This window comes from Talpa europaea, assembly GCF_964194135.1.
Source record: "Talpa europaea genome assembly, chromosome: 10".
Classification (NCBI taxonomy): Eukaryota; Metazoa; Chordata; class Mammalia; order Eulipotyphla; family Talpidae; genus Talpa; species Talpa europaea.
The window spans coordinates 6,957,971-6,978,658 of NC_140077.1; positions in this window are offsets into that span (position 1 = coordinate 6,957,971).

The window sequence follows — 20,688 nt, forward strand, 5'->3', positions numbered from 1 at the left end:
GCAGCATCCCTGATGCCCACCAAATGCCAGCAGCACCTCCTCTGTTGTAACAACCAAAAATGTCTTCTGATACTGGCAAATTTCCCCAGGGAGCCAGATCTTGCGGCAGTAGAGCTATCAATATAATACAGCAAATATAAAGGTCTAGAGAGATTGAAACTAGTTAAATTCAAAAGGAAAGGCAGCAGCCAACTCCCCCGGGGCCTTACTCAGAAGCCCCCAGCGGACAAATGGGACTCAATAAAAGTTGCCTCTCGTTGATCTGAGGAGAGAACAGCAAAGAAAAGATGTTCTGAAAAGCCACTAGAACATAAAGGAATGTTAATAAACTCATTATTAAAATCAACCATTTTAATTACAAGTAGATTATTAAAATTCAAATTCTTTTATTAATTTATATTAATAGGGCATGGAAATCTTATTTTTCAGAGCATGGGAGTGGAGTGAAGCCTGTAGTCTGGGGTGTAGTCTGTAGTCTCGCGCTTGGTGGGAGGGAGGCAGTGACTCCTTCCACAGGTACGAGTGGGGGGTAGGAATTTCCTTCCTCTAATTCTCAATTTGTACACCAGACACTTTGCACCTACCAAACCAAACCCGTCTTCCCACTCTGGCAGCCTGGGAGGAAACAGGTTCAAGATGCAAGAACATCTCTGCCCGTGGGGCGCGGCGGTGCTCTCCAAGGCAGGTGCAGAGGGAGTGGAGTGGGCCAGGCAGAACTTCGGCAGATGCCACGCCTCTCCCTAGCAGCACCCAGACCTCACTGCGTGGAAGCTCAGGCCAGCTCTCAGACACAGGAATGTCATATGTCAGGTCCAATTCACATTCAGTGCCTTATCTTTTCCTCACAGCTCGTGAGTGAAATGAACCAAGGCAGGAGGCCATGCTTTAATCTTCAATTCATGAAGAAAATCCCCACGAGCTAGGGAAGGGCTTGCTCTTCGCCTCCCAGGAGGCCACGAATGACTGTTCTGTGCACAAAGGCCTGTGTTGCATTAAGCACAACTTAACTCATTCTGTGAACACACAAGAGATCTCTGAGGTGGTGAATGATAAGGGTGTCACGGAGCCGGCGCCGTGAATGAATACTCATGGCCAACTCTCCACTGACAGTTGCCTTACTAGATTTGATCTTTACTCTTGGATCTTTCTTAGATGTTGAAGTTGTTTCTTAGTATTTTTATGCTCAACTCGCAAAACTGGATACTCCTCCATCATCCAGCAAAATCAGAGCACCTAAAATGTATTAGGCTTGGGAAAATGATACAGACAGGCTCAGAGCCTCATCCTCATACAGATGCAAATCAAGCAAGAAAGTTAAATTCAAGGCCTCCCCTGGTGGCGCAGCGGTTGAGCACTGGGCTGAGAAGCTGCCTGCAGCCTCTGCACCACCAGTTCGATCCTGGCTGCCAGCCCGGGTCCCACATGGCACGCAGACCTCTCCTGCTGTACCCGCTGCTCCCCTCAGCAGTGTATTTCATCGGTCTGCCTGTTCTGTTCCCTGCTCTGGCTCTGGCGAATTCTCTCACCCTCCCGTGCTTCTGACTGTACCCAGTGCATGTATAAATGAATGAATGAATGAATGAATGAATGAATGAATGAATGAATGAATACATTCAATAATTTTTTTTTTTTTTTGGTGGGACCCTCGCCGGTGACCGGGGATTGAACTGGCGCTGCAGAGGCTGCAGGCAACCTCGCAACCCAGCGCTCAACTGCTGCGCCACCAGGGGAGGCCCAATAATTATTATTATTATTCATTAAATAACCATAAATGTGTGGGGTGCAGTGATGAAAAGAACAGAAGTTGGGGGAAGCTATGTTACAGAGACCTCATTTAGTCTGGAGGTGTACGAAGACTTCCCTGATGAGGAAAGACCTGAAGGGGTGTTGGCTGAGCAAAAGCAGGGAGAAGCCACCCCCAGATAGAGTGGTGACATGAATCAAGGCCCTGGACAGAGCAGGCCGGGTATAAGGAGGTGAGAAAAAGGAGATGAGAAAGAATGTGTTTAATGAGATAAAGGTTATGAGATGGTAAGAAAAGTCTGACAGAACCAAGTGGTGAGAGTGTAGAAGACCACCAGGTCATGCGATGAGGCCAGAGGAGTGGACAAAGCCCAGATCATGCTGGGCCTCACTAGGCATAAGCCATTGAGGGCACAACCTCTGACCTCAAGAAGTTCACAGGCCGTGGGGCAGACTGACGCAATACAGTGAGGCTGTAATGGGACTACTGAGGAAAAAGGGGTAAGTCAGCTCTTCCCTTTGTGGCTTTCATTCTACTCTAGCCCAGGTAATGAAGCGGACTTGCCTCTAAAACACACACGCCTCTTCTCTTCCAGCATCCAAAGCAAGAAAGTGCTGAGGACTAGAAATGGTGGAGTTGACATTCTCATTAGATAAAGACCTGTTCCCCCTGAAACAGGGACTTCTCTACAGCCTGAAATTCCCCTATTAGTTTAGTTTTTGGAGGATCACACCCTCTTCTTTTGGAACACAAATACAGACACAAAACACAGGAACAGACAAAACAAAATGAAGACAAACCCTTGAAATAGGACTGCAGAAGTGAGGTCACGAGAGGGGGACAAAGCGGGAGGGAGGTGAACGGTCCTGGTGGTGGGTGTGGGGAGGCAACACACATCTGAAGAATTTTGAACTGGTTCCCCTAAGTCATATACAGTGTTGTAAACCAATGCTACCTCAATTTAAAGAAAAAAAAAGTTACAGAACAAAAGATGCAAAATAAAGCCCAAAAACAGGGCCCCACATTCAACGGCTCAGTGGTTGGACCTCCGCCGGGAGGGTGTTCAATAGTCTGTGCTTGGTGACCCACTCCAGGGCAGGAAACTGGAACCCTGAGATCTTGGGAGTGAGACTGTTGGTTTGGAAAGGGCATGAAGAACGATGAGCCAGCATCCCTCACCCCGGCTGCCAACCCCACCAGAGCCAGTGGGTGGGATGTGGCAACCACTCAGTCCTACTCACCCTTCCCCTTGACTTGACTATTCTCTACATTTCAAGTTACAACTGTAATTGCTTTAAAGTTGAGGGGCAGAGCCTTCCTGGTGGTGCAGGGGTCAAAGACACAATGCTATCAAGAGATCGCCAGCCACTGCAGCACGAGTTCGATCCCCAGCCAGGGAGCTACCCACATGGCGTGGCAGACCTCTCCTCTCTCCCCGCTGCTCCCCTCAGCAGTGTATTTCAGTCGATCTGCCTGTTCTGCTCCCCACTCTGTCTCTGGTGAATCCTCTCACCGCCCACACCTCTGGCCTGTACCCCCGTTCTTATATGCATAAGTAAATATGTCTTTAAAAAAAAAAGTTGAGGGGTAGGAAGAGAAAGGGATCAGGAATGAACATTATTTTCCCAAATTATGATTTTTATATTATTCTTATACAGAATAAGTTCATAAAATCTCAAAAACCTAACTTAGGTGGAGATTGGAACAATAAAGGGGGAAAAAGATCTCTAAATAATAATCTATTTTTAAGATTAAAAGCTCAAGAATACCATAACTAGATTTTTTCATGACGGGGAAAGAAAGGTATACTCAGTAAGCCACAAAACACGCCTCTCAGAAAAAGTCCTTGCTGCCGATCACCAGACTGACAACCACAGGCCTCACATCTTCTGGAGCACGCATCCTGGGCCCTTGGGCCTGCTCTCACGTCAGAGAACACTTGCATGAGACCGTGCCTCGACATCGTCTATCAAGTTAATGATCACTTACGAGTTATGGTAAATTTTTGCAGCTGGGAAGAGCTACTTGGCCTGAAAATCAGGACTTCTAAATTGCTGATCTAATAAATAGGCATTAGGAACAGGAGTGCCTGCGGAAGAGAATTTCCAGTAATGTGTCCTCAGGTTTTGGAAACAGTTGGTCTAACCTTACTACTCAACCAGGAGTAACTGACTCACTTTCCAGAGGCACATTAGCCCAATTTGGACACCATGGAATGCCTGAAAAATAATTCCCTGCATATAAAAGTCTTCCGCATGTACTAAAGTGCACTTATGCACATTTAGAATATTATATTGCCTGTTTTTGTCATTGCAATATGCCAGCTAGACTTTTTTTTATGACATTGTGGAAAAGGAAGGCATTTTAAAGGGAGAGATTGAAATGACCTCTTCACAGGGGATTTACAACTCGGCTTCATCACTTTCAATCCAGCTACTCCCTCTACTGTCACAGGGCAGGGAGAGGGGCATCCAAGACCCCACAAACCTGCCTGCTCTAAACAGGTTCTGCCATCTGCAGCATCAACACAAAACATATGAGTCTTTAATGGGAAGGAACTTTATTACAGTTAGGAAACAATACAGGAAAGTAAAAGACTATAGTTTCTAAATCAAGAACCCAAAGTTACCCGTCCCCTCATGGGTAAAAGTCTACCCAAGCAGGATTGGCCCAGAGCAAGGCCCCCAAAGCTACCACAAGTCTAAAGCATCTTCCAGTGGGGACCCACAAAAAAGGATCAGAAACAACCAGACAAGTCTGGGAGGAAAAGAGCAGAATCAAAATCAAGACAAAAACCACCATTGGGCCTCCCCATTGCACAGCGAGTTGAGCACTACACTGTGAAGCTGTCCACAGCCTCCGCAGCATCGGCTTGATTCCCGGCTGGCCAGGGAGAATCCCACATGGCGCGGCAGACCTCTCCTGTCTTGCCTGCTAGTCCCCTCAGCAGTGACTTCAGTCCGTCTGCCTGTTCTGCTCCCTGCTCTGTCTCTGGTGAATCCTCTCACCCTCCTGTGACTCTGGCCTGTACCCCAGCTCTTGTATAAATAAAAATAAATGTTTTTTATTTTTATTTATACAAGAGCTGGGGTACAGGCCAGAGGTGCAGGGGTGAGACGACTCACCAGAGACAGAGTGGGGAGCAGAACAGGCAGACTGACTGAAACACACTGCTGAGGGTTGCAGTGGGCGAGACAGGAGAGGTCTGCCTCGCCATGTGGGTCACCTCCCTTGCCGGGGATCGAACTCGTGCTGCAGTGGCTGCAGATAGCTTCACAGTGTTGCATCTTAACCCTTGCGCCACCAGGGAGGCCCCTAAAAATAAATCTTTAAAGAAAAAAACACCATTATCACCTCCCCACAAGTATCACCCACATCTGTGTCAACCAGTCCACGACCACAAGGGAAGCGCAGTTTCTTCACGAGTCTCTCAGCTTCTTGTGCCTCCTCCGGGTCCCCTTCTGGCTCTCAGTCCTGCTTCCTTCCTTCCTCCGTCCCTTCTGCAGCTTCTTCTTCTCCCTGCTCAGCTCCATCCTCCCTTGGGTGGGGCAGGAAGCCTGGAACCTCCTCTTTCCTGGGGACCCCCCTCGTAAACTACCTCCTCCTGAAATACATTCTCCAAGCAGGGCCCTCAGCCCTCCTGAACCCCAATACAGAAACTCACTCTCCACCCTCCTCCTCCTGGGTCTCTCCGAAGTGTCTGAGATAGTTCACACATGAAGAACACCAGTGTGCTATCTTCCCACCCTCCTGGGGACACGGAGACACACACACACACGCCTCCCGCTCCTCCCCTGGGTATCCTCAGGGCTCGTCAAGTACACATCCCCACGGAAGTAAGGGAGAGGGTGGTGAGGAAGGGTGAAACCCACCGAGATTAACACGAATATTCTGGAAAAGAACCCCTGCTTTGGAAAGAAATGGCATAAAGAGCAGAAAAAAATAACCTGTAGGCTTTAGTTTGTGAACTTTATCCACTAGTGGAACAGAAACACACAGACACCCACCACCGCTCTCCCAGGCATGGGCGGCAGCAGCACTGGCCACCAGATGACCAGTAGAGGGGACTCCTCGATGGCAGGAGCCACGCTGACACGGAGGGGCAAGAGTTAACTCAGCTCCTGCGGGCCAGTGGGCCGGATGGACCCAGGGAGCGGGGTCTGGACATCAGTGAAGTGGAGCCTAGAACTGCGACAAGGAGCCAGGCAGAATACAAGGCTGGTGAGCTGGGGACAGGAACATCCATTGTTTTCTTTGTTTTTCTTTCTTATTCTGGTTTGTGCTGTAACTCCCCCAAGCGCCAGGAGAACCTGTCCATTCAAGCCAGGGTAGGGGTGCACCATTCACGGGTCAGGTGACCTGGAGAGCATGCCGTGGTGACAAGTTTTGGGGCAAGGATGAGGTGTGCCCAGGAAGAGGCTGCTCCTGCAGGCCTCCAGCTGCAGCAGAGCTTTCTCCAGTCACCCTACAGGCAGGTGCCTTCCACCCCCACCTCCTGCCAGTGAGGCGTTTGCACAATGTCCCAGGAGCTGGGGACTCAGCTGTCCAAGTGCCCAGAATTCTTAAAGTTGTCTGATGGAACACATCCATAGCACCTGCTACTCCCCGTTTCCTGCTCAAGTTCTGGTTATCAGCCTCCCTCAAGACAACACACCCTGCAATGCAATCAGAAACACTCTCTTGCACAGTGCAAGCGCCCTCTTCCAAAACGAACACCTCACAATCTCACTGTGGCGCTCTGCTATCAAAATCCCAGCTCCTCTTCTTCACCTCCTGGGCTTCCTACCCTCTGCCAGGTTGCTGCAGCCCCAACAGGACACCTTTAGAATGGCTGAGTTGGTGATGCCCCTGGCCATGCCCCAAAGTCAAAGTCACTTCCAGGTCACTGGGATTCCCAAGTCCCAAACTCTTTCCCCTAAGACAGCAAGGAGAGCAGGAGGGAGGGTGGGCTCGAAAGGCAATTCCAGGAGGCTGATTTTGCACAAATGATTCCCTGTTCCCCCAGGAATGTCCAGCTCTCGCTCTAATTCCAAATGAATTCCTCCTCCTCAGCCTTTAAGGCCTGCTCACACAGGACATCCCTGACTTCCAACAGTCGGGAGCCGCCACAGACCAGCGAACTTCTCCATAGCGGCCCTTCCCATTCTGCTTCTCCTGCGTCAGGCGCTCTAGCTCCTGACCGTCTGCAGCAGTGTTCCTGCTCGTGTCCTGGCTCCCAGAGCCCCAGAGGCTTCGGGGTGCGAGAGCTGAGGGCAGGAAGGGCTCCTCCCCGCAGGGTGTCCCCAGTCCTGAAGTGGCCGCTGTCCACTGAGCCGCAGATGGCGGGAGACCTGGACAAGGCTGGGGGGTGTCGGATAGGGAGGCGGCACCTGGGACTCCAGGTGGAGGGGGAGCCAGTTGGGTCAGAGCTCAGGCCAGGCGGAGGCCACGTTAGAGAACATGGGGTCGGTGGCTGCAGTCAGAGCTGAGAGGCAGAACGCATATGTCACATCCACTGCAAGAGCCACGGGCAGGGGTGGGGGTCTGGGGGCCACGGCGGAAAAACACAAGCATGATGACGTCAGATTGGAAACCTGCTTCTCTTGGATGATGCATGATCTCTTCTGTGGTGAGACCTGGGCTGTGGCCCTTTCCTGAGGCCAAGCACGTGGGAAGAAAACCTTCACCGACAGTTAGTTTGGGATCATAAAGCAGGTGGCCGTGGCCTGGAGGCAGAGCCCAGCGGTGACAATCGCCCAGATGACAGACGCCCGCTGTTCTTGTCCATGGAACACCGAAGTGTGTCCGGGAGGCAACAATCAGAAGCCGCCATTCCAAAATCTGAATATCTCTGGCACATTCACGTACTTGAGACTGAGCCTCATCTTTGCACAATGTGTGTGTTGGTTTGCCTCCAAATACAGGGCATCTGGCCCCCTCGGGCCTCGGAAACACTGGGAGCCCAGCTGAGCCCGAGCGATAAGAGCAGTGGCTTCCCCAGGCCTTGCCCGCACGCCCTTCCCTCCACACGCTAGCTCAGAGCTTGGGTCTCAAAGCTACTCAAAATATAAACCCATTCCCCTTCCCTTAGGATCACAGCCCAATGCCAAGAGCCAAGCACAGAATTGCAAATTGTTTTGTTTTTTCCTACTTTGAATTCAGCTTCTAAGATTTTATATAGAATGTAGATACCAAGGATAATGCCTGCAAATGTCGTAACTGCCTTACTTGGGGCCAGTTAAAGGGATTCGAGGAATGTCTGTCTTGATATAATAAACCTTTGCTTGAAAACACGCACATACCAAACACCCAGCCCGCTCTCACATGGGTTTATGTCTTGCCCGCAGGAGAACAGAAGCCAGGCTGCGAGGAAGTCAACCAGTTTTCTTTTCTGGGGACACTATGCCACACACTTCAGTGTTACAAGGACAAGAGCTTGGCTTACTCCTTCCTACTTACCTCAATGCTTCTGCCTTGGCATTTAAAAGCAACTTAATCACATTCATTAGACCTCACAGCAGAACCCAAACATCTTCTGAAGTTACAACAAAAGAAAGTTCTAGCCCAAGACCATTCCTAGGGCCCTCTAAGCAAAATGACTTCATCTAAAATTTAAAATAAGAAAAATAGTTCAAACGGATTGCATACCCCAAAAGAGAAGACAAAAAAAAGGACAGAAACAAAGGAAAAAGACAAAAATAAGATTTGCCCATAGAAGTCATTTCTCCAAATATGAGGCATTTTTATTTGATATTATTGCTTACTTTTTTGGAACATCCTTTAAAACAGTCATCTGAATTCCTAGATGATAAGCAGGTTCTTTGGAGCTGACAGCAGGAGTTCTGCTTATGAATCCAATATGCAACCAGAGCCACATCTGCCTTTATGTTTTAAGCATGAAAGTATATTAATACCCACTCTGAATGCATTATCAACTCAGTAATGGAGAGCAATCCTTCCAGATTCAAAGATTCTGGAGTACCCTCCCATCACATTGGCTTAGAAATCACAAAGGCTTTGTCTCATCATTTCTGTTCTTTGAGTCTTACACGTTGGCTCTCAGGCATGGGCCATATCCACAGCAAGAATAAATGCTTGGAAAATTAATTCAAGAGTGTCTTTCTCTTGTATGAACAGCTATTTCTTCTCCTATTACATGATTCACTAACTCTTCGATTCAAGCAAATTTACTGCCACATCTTTAATCACGTGCCATGCAACTTTACTGCCCAGAACACAATTGTAAATTTGAAAGGGGTCCCCCAAATGCCCAGTGGTTGCTACTGAGTTGAGAACCATTTCAGAGGCTCCAGTGGACTTCTCTGTCTGCTGTCCTAGCAGGCTGCCCTGGCTCCATGTGCCAGTCCTTGCTTACACTCAAGTTGGGTTTGTTTGTTTCTTTCTTTGTTTCCTCGTTTTATCTCTGTGCATCCCACAGGGCACTTGCCAGGGAAATGCAAGGGAAAATAACTTTCCTGCTCTCATCTCCCTTTCTGGAACTTGGCCCACTTAAAATATTACTTCCTGATTCTTCCAATAAGCTAAAACCCCCGAGGCACTTAACAATTAAAAGAAGGGACCAGAGGCATTCAATTGGAACATGTACATCATGTATAAAATCTAATGGTTCTTTTTCACAGTCTCCATATTGCTAACATTGCCCGACTAGAAATGAAAACCACCACATAATTTAAACTGTGCAGGATTCTTACCTTTATGCAACTAGAAGAGAATAAAGTAAGCAGTTTTTATTTTTTTCCCCCTCTCTTAAAAGAAGTTAAAACTTTAAAGCCACTAAGAAACTTCAGATACACCTGGAATTCCTCTGGGCTAGGAGATGCAGGAGATCCTGCGTAGGCATTCACAGATCCTTTACAGAGATATTCAGACAGCATCAAATTAGGTTGTTTGGTTTTCATGGCCCCCACTGGGCTTAGCTCTGTTTTCATCAGGCAAAGAACTTATTATTACTCAGCAAGTTCCGTCTCTTTCCAAAATAGTATTCCCTGAGGTCTAAACACTACTCAGTTCCAAGGACATAGCACACACAAGTTAAGTTCTCACTTATGCCAAATGCACCGTGCGTCCAGACAACTCCCGAGGAAACTGTCCGCCAAGTGTTGGCTCAGTGTTGACCTCACATCACCCCATTCTCCCCAGATGCCACAAAGGGGAGAACTAGGTAGAGAGTGAGCATCAGTAGCTGCATGTTTACACCCAGAAATGACACATGTTCCCTATACATACAGCCTGCTGGTCACAGCATGTCATCTGGCCAACCCCGCCTCAAGAAAGCAGAGAAATATGGTCTGTCTACATGAGATCTGAAAGGTAACAAGGTCATGCGGCTAAAAGGTGGAGCCAGGCCCCAAACCCAGGTCTGTATGTCTCTAAAATCTGAGTCCTTAACTACCACATGGATCTCAAGCGAGCTGCATCATCTGTATGCCACTCCTAGCTGCATGAACAGTAGGCATGAGCTTTATTGGCGAGCAGTTCTGCTGATCTGGGCTGACTTTGCCCCCTTTTCTGGGGATGGCTGGCTGACAGCTAATGTAGGCTGGACTTGGTTGGAAGCACTTGGGGGACTCAGTTCTGCTCTACATGCCTCTCATCCCCCAGCAGGCTAACCCAGGTATTTTTCATTGCGACAGAGCAAGCAGTGGGGAAGGAAAAGGACGACTTGGCAATAGAACACAGCAAAGGGAGTGGAGAATCAGACAAGGAATATACAAACTTTTTCTATAAAGGGCCAAATGTTGACTATTTTTGGCTTTAAGCACCTGTTTCAGCCACAACCACTCAGCTCTGTGACTGTAACATGAAAGCAGTCAGGGATAAGGAGTAAACTGACGAGTGGGCCGTGATGTAATAAAACTTTATTTAGAAAATCAGGCAGCAGGCCAGATACATCCCAAGGGCTGTAGTTTGCCAATCCCTGAATTAGAGTCATCACTGCAATTTTCCACAGAAGTTTCTAGAACTAGTTCTGAAACTATCATGGTGTTTGGTCTTGATAACATCACGTTATTTCTCACCTGACCTTCACCTTTTCATTTACAGAGGAGACTTTTAGAGTAGGTTACAACTCTCAACTTTTTATATTCACAGTCCAAATTATGTTACCAAGTAAACCAAAAGGTATGTTCTGGGACCTTGTTAAAAAGGTTATTCTTGGTCTGTTAATAGAATATTGTGTTTGTCAATAGGTAAGATATGGAAACAACCCAAATGCCCAAAAACAGATGACTGGATCAAGAAGATGTGCTATAGGGGGCCTCCCCGGTGGCGCAGCGGTTGAGCGCTGGGTTGCGAAGCTGCCAGCAGCCTATGCAGCGCCGGTTCGATCCCCGGCTGCTCCCCAGCCACCAGAGGAGGGTCACACATGGTACGCAGACCTCTCCTGCCGCCCGCTGCTCCCCTCAGCAGTGTACTTCGGTCCTTCTGCCTGCTCTGCTCCCCGCTCTGGCTCTGGTGAATTCTCTCACCCTCCCGTGCTTCTGACTGTACCCAGTGCATGTATAAACAAAAAACAAACAAATGAATAAATAAATAAAACATGCCTCTATTAAAAAAAAAAAAGAAGAAGAAGATGTGCTATATATACACAAAGGAATTCTACTCAGCAATCCAAAAAAAAAATAAATAAACTTATGCCATTTGCAGCAACATGGACGGAGCTTGGAGGATCATGCTCAGTGAAATAAGCCAGAAGGAAAAAGATAATTATTGAATATTTTCACTTATAGTAGCAATATAGGGGAACCAAATAAGGGATCAGGAAAAAAATAACAATAATAATAATAAAAACAAAACAAAACTAGCAGGCAACCATAAGTAAGAGACATTCTGTGAGGGAGAGGGATCAAAAGGGATCAAAACAGGGCAGAGAAGGACACAGGGACTATGGTGAAGGTTCACGGGTAAACTGGTGGTAGGAATTTTACAGGGAAACACAATGATGTGAAAGATATAAAAATATTTAAAAATGAGGGCCTCCCTAGTGGCACAAAGTTTTAAGTTTCAGCACTAGGAAGCTGAGCAGCACTATGAAGCTGAGCAGCCACTGCAGCATGAGTTCCATCCCCAGCAAGGGAGGTGACCCACATGGCACAGCAGACCTCTCCTGACTCGTCTGCTGCACCCCTCAGCAGTGCATTTCAGTTGATCTGCCTGAGTTCTGCTCCCCACTCTGTCTCTGGTGAATCCTCTCACCCCCCGCACCTCTGGCCTATACCCAGTTCTTGTATGCATAAATAAATCTTTTTTAAAAATTTAAAAATTAAAAAAAAAATAGAATCATGTGTTTGTCCCGAATGTTACTTTTCACCTGTATGGGCTAAAATTTTATGATTTTACTTGAACAATATATTCCATGCAAAAGACACTGATCAATAACAATATAATCTTAACTCCAAGTCAAATTGATTTCCCATCTATGCAAGCAAGAAGTCAGCCAGATATAGGGAATGAAAAACAAACTAACACTTTTAATGACAAATGGGAAGCAAAGCTTTATTGATCACAAGAATAAAAAATGAAACATTAGGGGGAAAGCCCTAGGTGATACCAAGGAAGGTTGAAAAGAAACATACAGATATCTGATCCAGAAGGATAAGCTACAGTGAGGGACACCAAAACAGGAAGCCAGCATCCTTGGGGAACAGAGCATTTAACTGAAGGTTAGTTATTCCGTTATCATCATCGCCTTTATTGGCACCTCAATAGCATGTAATTCAGTGCACTGCAATATCACAGGAGGAAATTTTTGCTTTTATCCCTATTAATCTTCCCTGCCAGGCTATTGCCAGAATTACAAATAAGAATATTTGTTAATAGTTGCTGCAAAGAGAAAGTACGTGTGAAATATTCTGCAACTGCCCATAAAATCAGGGCAATGTGGAGAGGTTAGTAGATACTTGAATTTCTGAGGTTTTGTATCTGAGGTTATCAATGGAGGTGTGGGGGCAATTTTGCCCCCGGGGACATTTGGAACATTTGGAGATATTTTGACTGTCCCAATTGGGGGAGAGCTACTGGCATATGGGGCGGGGTGGGGATGGGGGGGCCAAACTACCAAACATGTAACAAGGCACAGGACAGACATACAAAGCAAAAATTGCCTGGGTCTAATCCATCAATGATGTTGGGGCTCAGAAATCTGCATTTCATAGAGGAAAAAAAGCATCTGCTGAGATAGACAGTGACTTTTCAATCTCTGGAAAAGCTAAGTCATGATCATACATCACACAAAAGTGGCATGTGTTTCACACCACCCCCGAGAGACTCTATTTTGTAGCCTAGCAACCTTTCCAGCCAGGTATATGGTGTCAAAAGACCCTTCTGAAGGGCTACAGAAAAGTACCACTCCAAAAAGCAGATCACAAATTCTAAAACCTGTCCCAGAAATGATAAATGGCTCAAAATACTAAATCACCCATTGGGATTAATATATCATTTTCAATATAGTAAATGCCCTTATTACTGTATTATATATAGTTTAAAAAAATAGCATCAAAAGCATTGTGACATGTTCTAACTAAAGAACACTGTGTGCAGAAGAGTCTTCATCTCATTTGAATTATGTCTTGACAACCACATGCAACATCATCTTTTACTGTAACTTGTGATGTATCTCCAATGGGATATAATTTATCAGCTGGTCAAGGAGCTGGAAAATTAATATCTGTTTAGCTAAACAGATCACATCTGTTAGCAAACTAGTCCAAATAATTTGGCATTGTTGAGTAGAATATATAGACAGAGACCACTTACCATGTACATTATTTCTACAACCTGCAGATTGGTTTTCCATGCATGACATAAAACATGTACGCCTCTTCACACATGCATATGCTTTATATGTGTCCTTTAGGATGTTTGTTCCCAACTTGTTTTCATTTAAAAACCAAAGCAAGAGGCCTCCCTGGTGGCACAAGGGGTTAAGCACCACACTATGAAGCAATCCGAAGCCTCTGCAGCATGAGTTCGATTCCAGGCCAGCCAGGGAGCAACCCACATGGCGCAGCAGACCTCTCCTGTCTCGCCCTCTGCTCCCCTCAGCAGTGTGTTTCAGTCAATCTGCCTGTTCTATTCCCCACTCTGTCTCTGGTGAATGCTCTCACCCCCCACATCTCTGGCCTGTACCCCAGCTCTTGTATGCATAAATAAATAAATCTTAAAAAAAAAAAAAACCTGAAGCCAGCACACCCAGAATCATGTCTGCATCTTTCTTTTAGTTCTGCTTCTCCACTGCTTGTCCTTCTACCTCACCAGCAACCGGTGTCATTTCTACTTCATTACTAAACTGCCCCAGGGAGCAAGTTTCAGCAAAAGCAGAACAGAATATTTAGAATTCCATTCCTGGACCTAATAAAAAAGCTCCTGTAAGTACAAGTCAGCCCTTCATTCACTGCAAAAGAGCACTCTGCTCCTTCTTTCAGACTCCCTGAGCAAAAAAGTGCTCTCCTTAGTGTTGAAAAGCACAATCTGGGATGTCAGGTCACCCCAGCTCCCAAACCCACTGGGAACATTTCATTTTCTGTCTGTGGCCTTGGGCAAGTAGCATAACCTAGTTGACTCTCAACCTCTACATGGAAAATAGAGACAGAACTGCTCACCTCCTAGGGCTGTCATGAGGATGAGACAGGAATGTGGTTATAGAGCTCCAAATGCAGGGTCCTGCGCACAGCCCTTCCTAAATGCCAGCTATCGTGAGACTGATGGAGTCTGCAAGTTGTTCCATCAAGTGCAATTTGTGCATAGATTTTAGCCTGTCCCTGTGCTCAGTGCCAAGGACAGGACACACAAAAAAAGACACATTCTCCCCTCAGGTTGGTCGGTTTCCAAGCAAACATACCTGGCACAGGTGAAACAACCAGCGAATAAGACAAGGCAGGGGTTCTACATGCACAGAGCTGTGATTCTGAAGATCAGAGACCAGGGGGGTTGTTGGAAATTTCAGGGAAGTTAATACACCGGAAGGTCTTGACCCAACATCTGGTCCAGTGCAAGTGTCTGAGGAATGTCGCCACGGTCGTTGTCCACTGCAAAGGGGGTGAGTCATGTGCCTCCCCCATTGCTGGGGAGCCTCACTCCCACCTTCTATTTAAGGAAACAGGCTCCCACAGGAAGTTTCACTTCACCTTTGCATGCTTGCCCAGGCTGTTTTTCTCTGTCCTTGTTTTCCACCTCTGTTGACAGTTCTCTCTCTATTACTTGTTATTTGCTAAACAGGCCAACCTATTCCTTTCCTTGCTGCACTTCAGACTATTACAAGGCCTAGTAACAGTGACCACAAATACTATTAGGCATCTCCATAAAGTTGTTTAAATTCATTCAGACTGTTTCTGAATTTTGTATCAGCTAGCAACCTATACTGGCTTTGTGAGGTTTTATCCTTTTATTTAAACTTCACTTATTTTTTTGTTTGGTTTGTTTTTTAATAAAATCCCTACCAGGAAAGAAATGAAGCCGCCAGTGCAGAGTTCCCTAGGCTCTCGGGCTCCCTTATTAAATTCAGAAAATGGTAACATTCATCCAAGCGATTACAATTGCACTGAAAATACTTCCAGTTATTTGTCCTTTCATGGACAATGACTGTTGCCCAGAAGTTGATGCTAGATCGGTCTGGGTCCCATCTTCAGCCTGGGCAGTCTGGAAGCAAAGTACATAAGCGCTGGCAATGAAGCTGGAGATGGCCTGGTCAGCCCACATTTAACATGGAAGAAACCAAGGCGATGAGGAAACAACCTAAACTTAGTGGGTGAGTGGACACACGGATGGCAGCATATCCAGACAACGCCAGTCTCTTAGTCGTACAGTCCCAGCTACTGCCACCGCCCTGTTCATCAACCAGGAGCCCCACACGTGGCATCCATGACCTGCACACTGACCAGACCAGATCCACAGAAGCTCTGGGTCTCCCCCACCCAATAAGAGTCATCATCCTTAGGTGGTTTTTTAAAATAATAATAATCAGTGCACTGACCCAGGAGCCTGAGTTGCTGGATATGCAGGTCCCAACAAGAAAGTCAAATTTGGGCCTCCCTGGTGACACAGGCGGTTGATCTCTGCACTGTGAAGCTGTCCACAACCTCTGCAGTGCGGGTTCGATCCTGGCTGGCCGGCAAGGGTCCCACATAGCGGGGAGACCTCTCCTGTCTCGCCCGCTGCTCCCCTCGGCAGTGTACTTTGTCAGTCTGCCTTTTCTGCTCCCTGTTCTGTCTCTGGTGAATCCTCTCAGCCTCCTGTGCATCTGGCCTGTACCCCGGTTCTTGTATAAATAAATAAATCTTTAAAAAAAAAAGTCAAATTCCCTGCCTCCTTCCTGCCTCCGTGGCTCCTTTTGTGTCACATGCTAACTCCTATTCCTGTTACTCTTCCTTGATGTAATTTTGTACCTCCCTTTAAGGTGAAGGAGCATCAACTAAACTCTTTTTATATCCTCAGCTGCTACCTCCTGCACAATAACTAAACACAGTGCTTATTCTTCAATAAACACGTGTTGCTCCTTTATCAGCATAGAAGCAAGAAGGCAGGTTTCATAATGGAGATGAATTTCTTCATCAGAGTTGCCTAAGCTGAGAGTAGGTTGCCTTTTTGGGACAAGTGTGGTTCTCATCATGTTAGGGATTCAAGAAAATCTATAAAAACACCCAGCAAGGATGTAAGGATCCAAGAATTTATACTTAAGATAGAGGGTTGGGCTTTGTTCTAGCCCCACGAATCTGTGATTCCCCACACTAGAAATAGATAGTATGTGCTGAGTGCTTCCTAAGTGAATAATACTACGCTATGTGTGTTCGCCCTGTAAAGCAGGCAGATTACTGTTAATTAAGTTTTTACTGTTTATTAGTCTAAGGCCACAAAGCTAGAAAACAAACAAGAATCAGCCCTAGTCCAACAGTCCCCAAAGACCAAGAGTTAGCCCCTGGATCCCTCTCCTTGAGTGGAAGGTTGGGAACAACATGAAATCCTTACAGGTCTTGATGGGAGCGTACTAGCTTACCACTAGAAAAGTGATATGAACGATCCTATCTTTTCTTGACTAAATTGAGATCTAGTAGGATGTTTCTGCTCTTAAGAAAGAAGATCACAAGGATGAAACTGCTCCTCGACTTAAAAAAAAATAAACTGAACAGAATCGCGAGTGCTATGGAACGTGGACTCACCCCAGGGGACTGGGAACAGCTCATCACCAGCCGCATCGCAGCACAGCACTAATTAAGAATGCTTAAATGGCAGCTTGTACCTCAGGGGGCCTCTGTGGGCAAGCACCATGGCATTCCACTGAGTCTGGAAAGAAGTCCTTTATCATTAACCTGATGTATAATTTATGTGGGCAAAATGTGTCTCCTCTCTTTCCAAAACAGACAAGTGCCAGCGTGGAGCCCCAACTGTGCCCCCACATCCACAGAGAACTACTATTCCCGTAATGGTCTAATTTTTGTTTCGACCTAGAGCCCATTTTACCATATTGCTCCTCAGTTGGATGCGCTCTCCAGACCTCCTGCCAACAGCAGATTGATGTGCTGCTTGGGGGAGCCTGAGAGAAGGGCTATTATTTCTGCAGTCACTCGGGCTGGTGCAATTCAACTAGCTGCATTAGTCCAATGGGCATGAGCAAGCGCTCGTGCTGTTTGGTCCCTTGAAGAGAAACAGCCAGGCGCGGGGGCACAGGAACAAAGTCTACACCCAAGGGCTTCCTGAGGCCCCAGGACCCTTTCTGTACTCACAGGCTCGTAGGCTAGTCCTCACTTGAGCCATCACTTGTCTTGGAGTAACCTAGAAGGTAAGTCCTCAGGGCCTCGCATCCCCAGGTCGACCTCAGAACTACAATGAAAGGCACAAAGAGGCAATTTCCCCTCCGCCTTAGCTCAAGTCACTGTAGTGACCCAAGAACAGCTCTGGCAGCCCATCCGTCTTATCACCCCTGCAGAAGCAGACCTCTGCTCTCCCTCCCCAGGACTCCATGCCCAGCTTGCACTCCATGAATGCCTCCGTTCATGCCATTCTCCAAGTCTCACACCAAAAACGTCCCTGGAGACAGGATTCAAATGTCAGCCAGTCATCTTCCACTGTGGAGTGTGCTGGTGGCCAAAGCTCTTGAGCCAGGTCATTTGAAAGGCCACCTCTGGCCTGTACACTGGTTCTTTCTTTTCTTCTTTTACCTTCAAGCCACGCTCCCATCTTCTGCTCTGTCCCCACCATAGACAACCATCGTAAAGTGCTCAACGTGCATCTTTTTGTATGTGTTTTTGAAACATTAGTATCATGATTATGTGTGCCTTTTTATGAGTACCTTATATGCGTGTATGTATCTCATTCTGTTTCCTTCAATCCTAGTTCTTCTCATTCAGAGTCAGGTCCCACCTCCTTCATGAATACGTCAAAAGTTATGGATGCTCTCACCAGAAAATACAGGAAGGGAAGTAGAAAATTTTGCACAGTTTTAGGGTGTCCACAGATGCTAACACCACAGGTGGACCGCGGAAGCTGAGTTCAGGTTAGACACTCATTAGCCATGTGCGTCTTGCTTGAAGGTTTGGACTCGTCAGTACTAACCAGGGAAGAGGATCAGGTGGCACAAGGCAAAAATCTGCACAGGAGAATGACCCATGGCCAGTCGCCCTGAAGAGGCTGTGGCTATAGTGCCCACTTTGAGTCCGATGGACTCCCCTTGTGTCTGCTCCTTAAATGAAGGAATGTGATACAGCAATGAGCCTCCAGTGTCCTTATTGTGAAGTGCCTCCCAGCCCCTGTCTTCATACACATAGCCTCCTTCAAAAGTGAAGAATCCTCCCAGAGGCACCTCTTTCCTGATCCTACCATGAGTCTTCTCCATACTCATCTTAGCTAATTTTTAATTTGTTATCAGGTTGCTTACAAACAGTTCTAAACAGTATCCCAAAGTAAAGTGAAACAGTACTGCTGCTAGAAAAATGAGCCAATCTTTCACATCTATAGAGATCTTTACCTATCTCAATACATATATCTATATACTATCTCTATATGTCAATAGATGGATCGATCAAGAGCTAGATAGACATGTACAGTGTGGGAAGAGTAGAGAACAGGTTGCAGGTGGGTGGGAGCTGATTCTCAGAAGACTAGTAGAATGACAAGGTCTGGTCATTTTCCAGACCTTGGCTACATAACAAACCCCGACAGAACTGAATGGCTTAAGGCCATGTTTTATGTTGGCGCTCATGGTTCTCTGCATTTATGAGGCTTCAGGCTGTTCTCACTTGCATCTCGTATCTAATCTTGCACAGTCAGAGGTTGGAGTCGGCTGAAGGTCCAAAGGGGACCTATGTTCAAAGCGACCACTTCACTCCTGGTGGCTGGATGGTCAGGCAGCCCTCTCTCCGCTCAGCCAGCTGGGCTTCTTCAGGGCATCGTGTTCTAGGGTAGCCAGACTTCTCACATGGCAGCTGGTGTATGACGGCTGTCATAACAAATTTCCACAAAAGATATTTATTCTTGCATAGCACAGGAAGCCAGCACAAAATAAAGGTGTTGGCAGGGATGGCTTATTTTGGTGGCTCTGAGAGCAAAGACTTCCTCACCATTTCTTAGCTGTGGGCAGCTGCTAGCAATCCCCAGCATTCCCTGGTGTGTAGCTGCATCATTCCAAATCCACCTCGACCTTCACCTGGCCTTCTCCTCTGTGTGTCTCTCCCTGTGTGCCATCTCCCATAAGGACACCAGTGAATCGAGGACCCATTTAAATCCAAGATGATGTCATCTAGATATCCTTAATTACTTGCATCAGCAAAGTCCCTATTTCCAAGTGAGGTTATTTTCTGAAGTTCTGGGTGGACTTTTATTTAAGGGACATTATTTAACCCACTGCAACTGGTTTCCTCCAAACAAGATTTCCAAGAAACAGAAGCTACAGGGCTTTGACCCAGCCTCAATTGCACTCAGAACATTTCTGTTATAAGTGAGTAACAGGGCCAGCAGAACCACACAAGGGTGTGGGCACCAGAAGTACAGCCCCTTGGGGCATCTTTGGAGATGAGTATGTAAGAAAAGGACCAGGTAAAGCAGGAAATGAACAGGAGAGACAGAAAGTTGAGGGGGAGAAATTCTTAGGCAACCACGGGAGAGGACATAGGGACAAGGCAGAAATGTATGCACTGGGCTTTGATGAGAGGTTTCAGACACAAAGAATCACAGAGAGGTTTTTCAGGAATCACCATCTGTCATAAGAGGAGACTGCCGGGTCTCCCTGGTGGCTCAAGGGGTTAAGTCTCAACACTATGAAGCTATCCACAGCCACTGCAGCACGAGTTAGATCCCGGCCAGGGAGCTACCCACATGGTGCAGCAGACCTCTCCTGACTCACCCGCTGCTCCCCTCAGCAGTGCCTTCGGTCCATCTGCCTGTTCTGTTCCCCACTGTGTCAGTGAATCTTCTCAACCTTGCACCTCTGACCTGCACCCCAGTTCTTGTTTGCATACATAATTTTTTTTTAAAAAAGGAGACTGCAGTGAAAGAGGTGTCTAATAGGATATTTTTTAAAAGATTTATTTATTTTTATACAAGAACCGGGGTACAGGCCAGAGGCGTGGGAGGGTGAGAGGATTCACCAGAGACAGAGCAGGGAGCAGAACAGGCTGACAAACCCTAGACACTGCTGAGGGGAGCAGTAGGCGAGACAGGAGAGGTCTGCCGCGCCATATGGGAATCTCCCTGGCCGGCTGGGAATTGAACCCACGCTGCAGAGGCTCCAGCTCCACAGCTCTGCGCTCAACCCGCTGCACTACTAGGGAGGCCCTCTAACAGGATATTTAAGAAGTTTTGTCACACAGCAAGACCATCCTCTCTCCTTTGACATTTCAAAGAGATTGGGTCAAGATTTAAATCACTTTCATTTATATTGTTCTGCCTGGCTATTATTTTTTGCATGGAATTTGTTGCAGCCAAGCTCACAAGGCTATGTTGTTTCTATAGAAGCA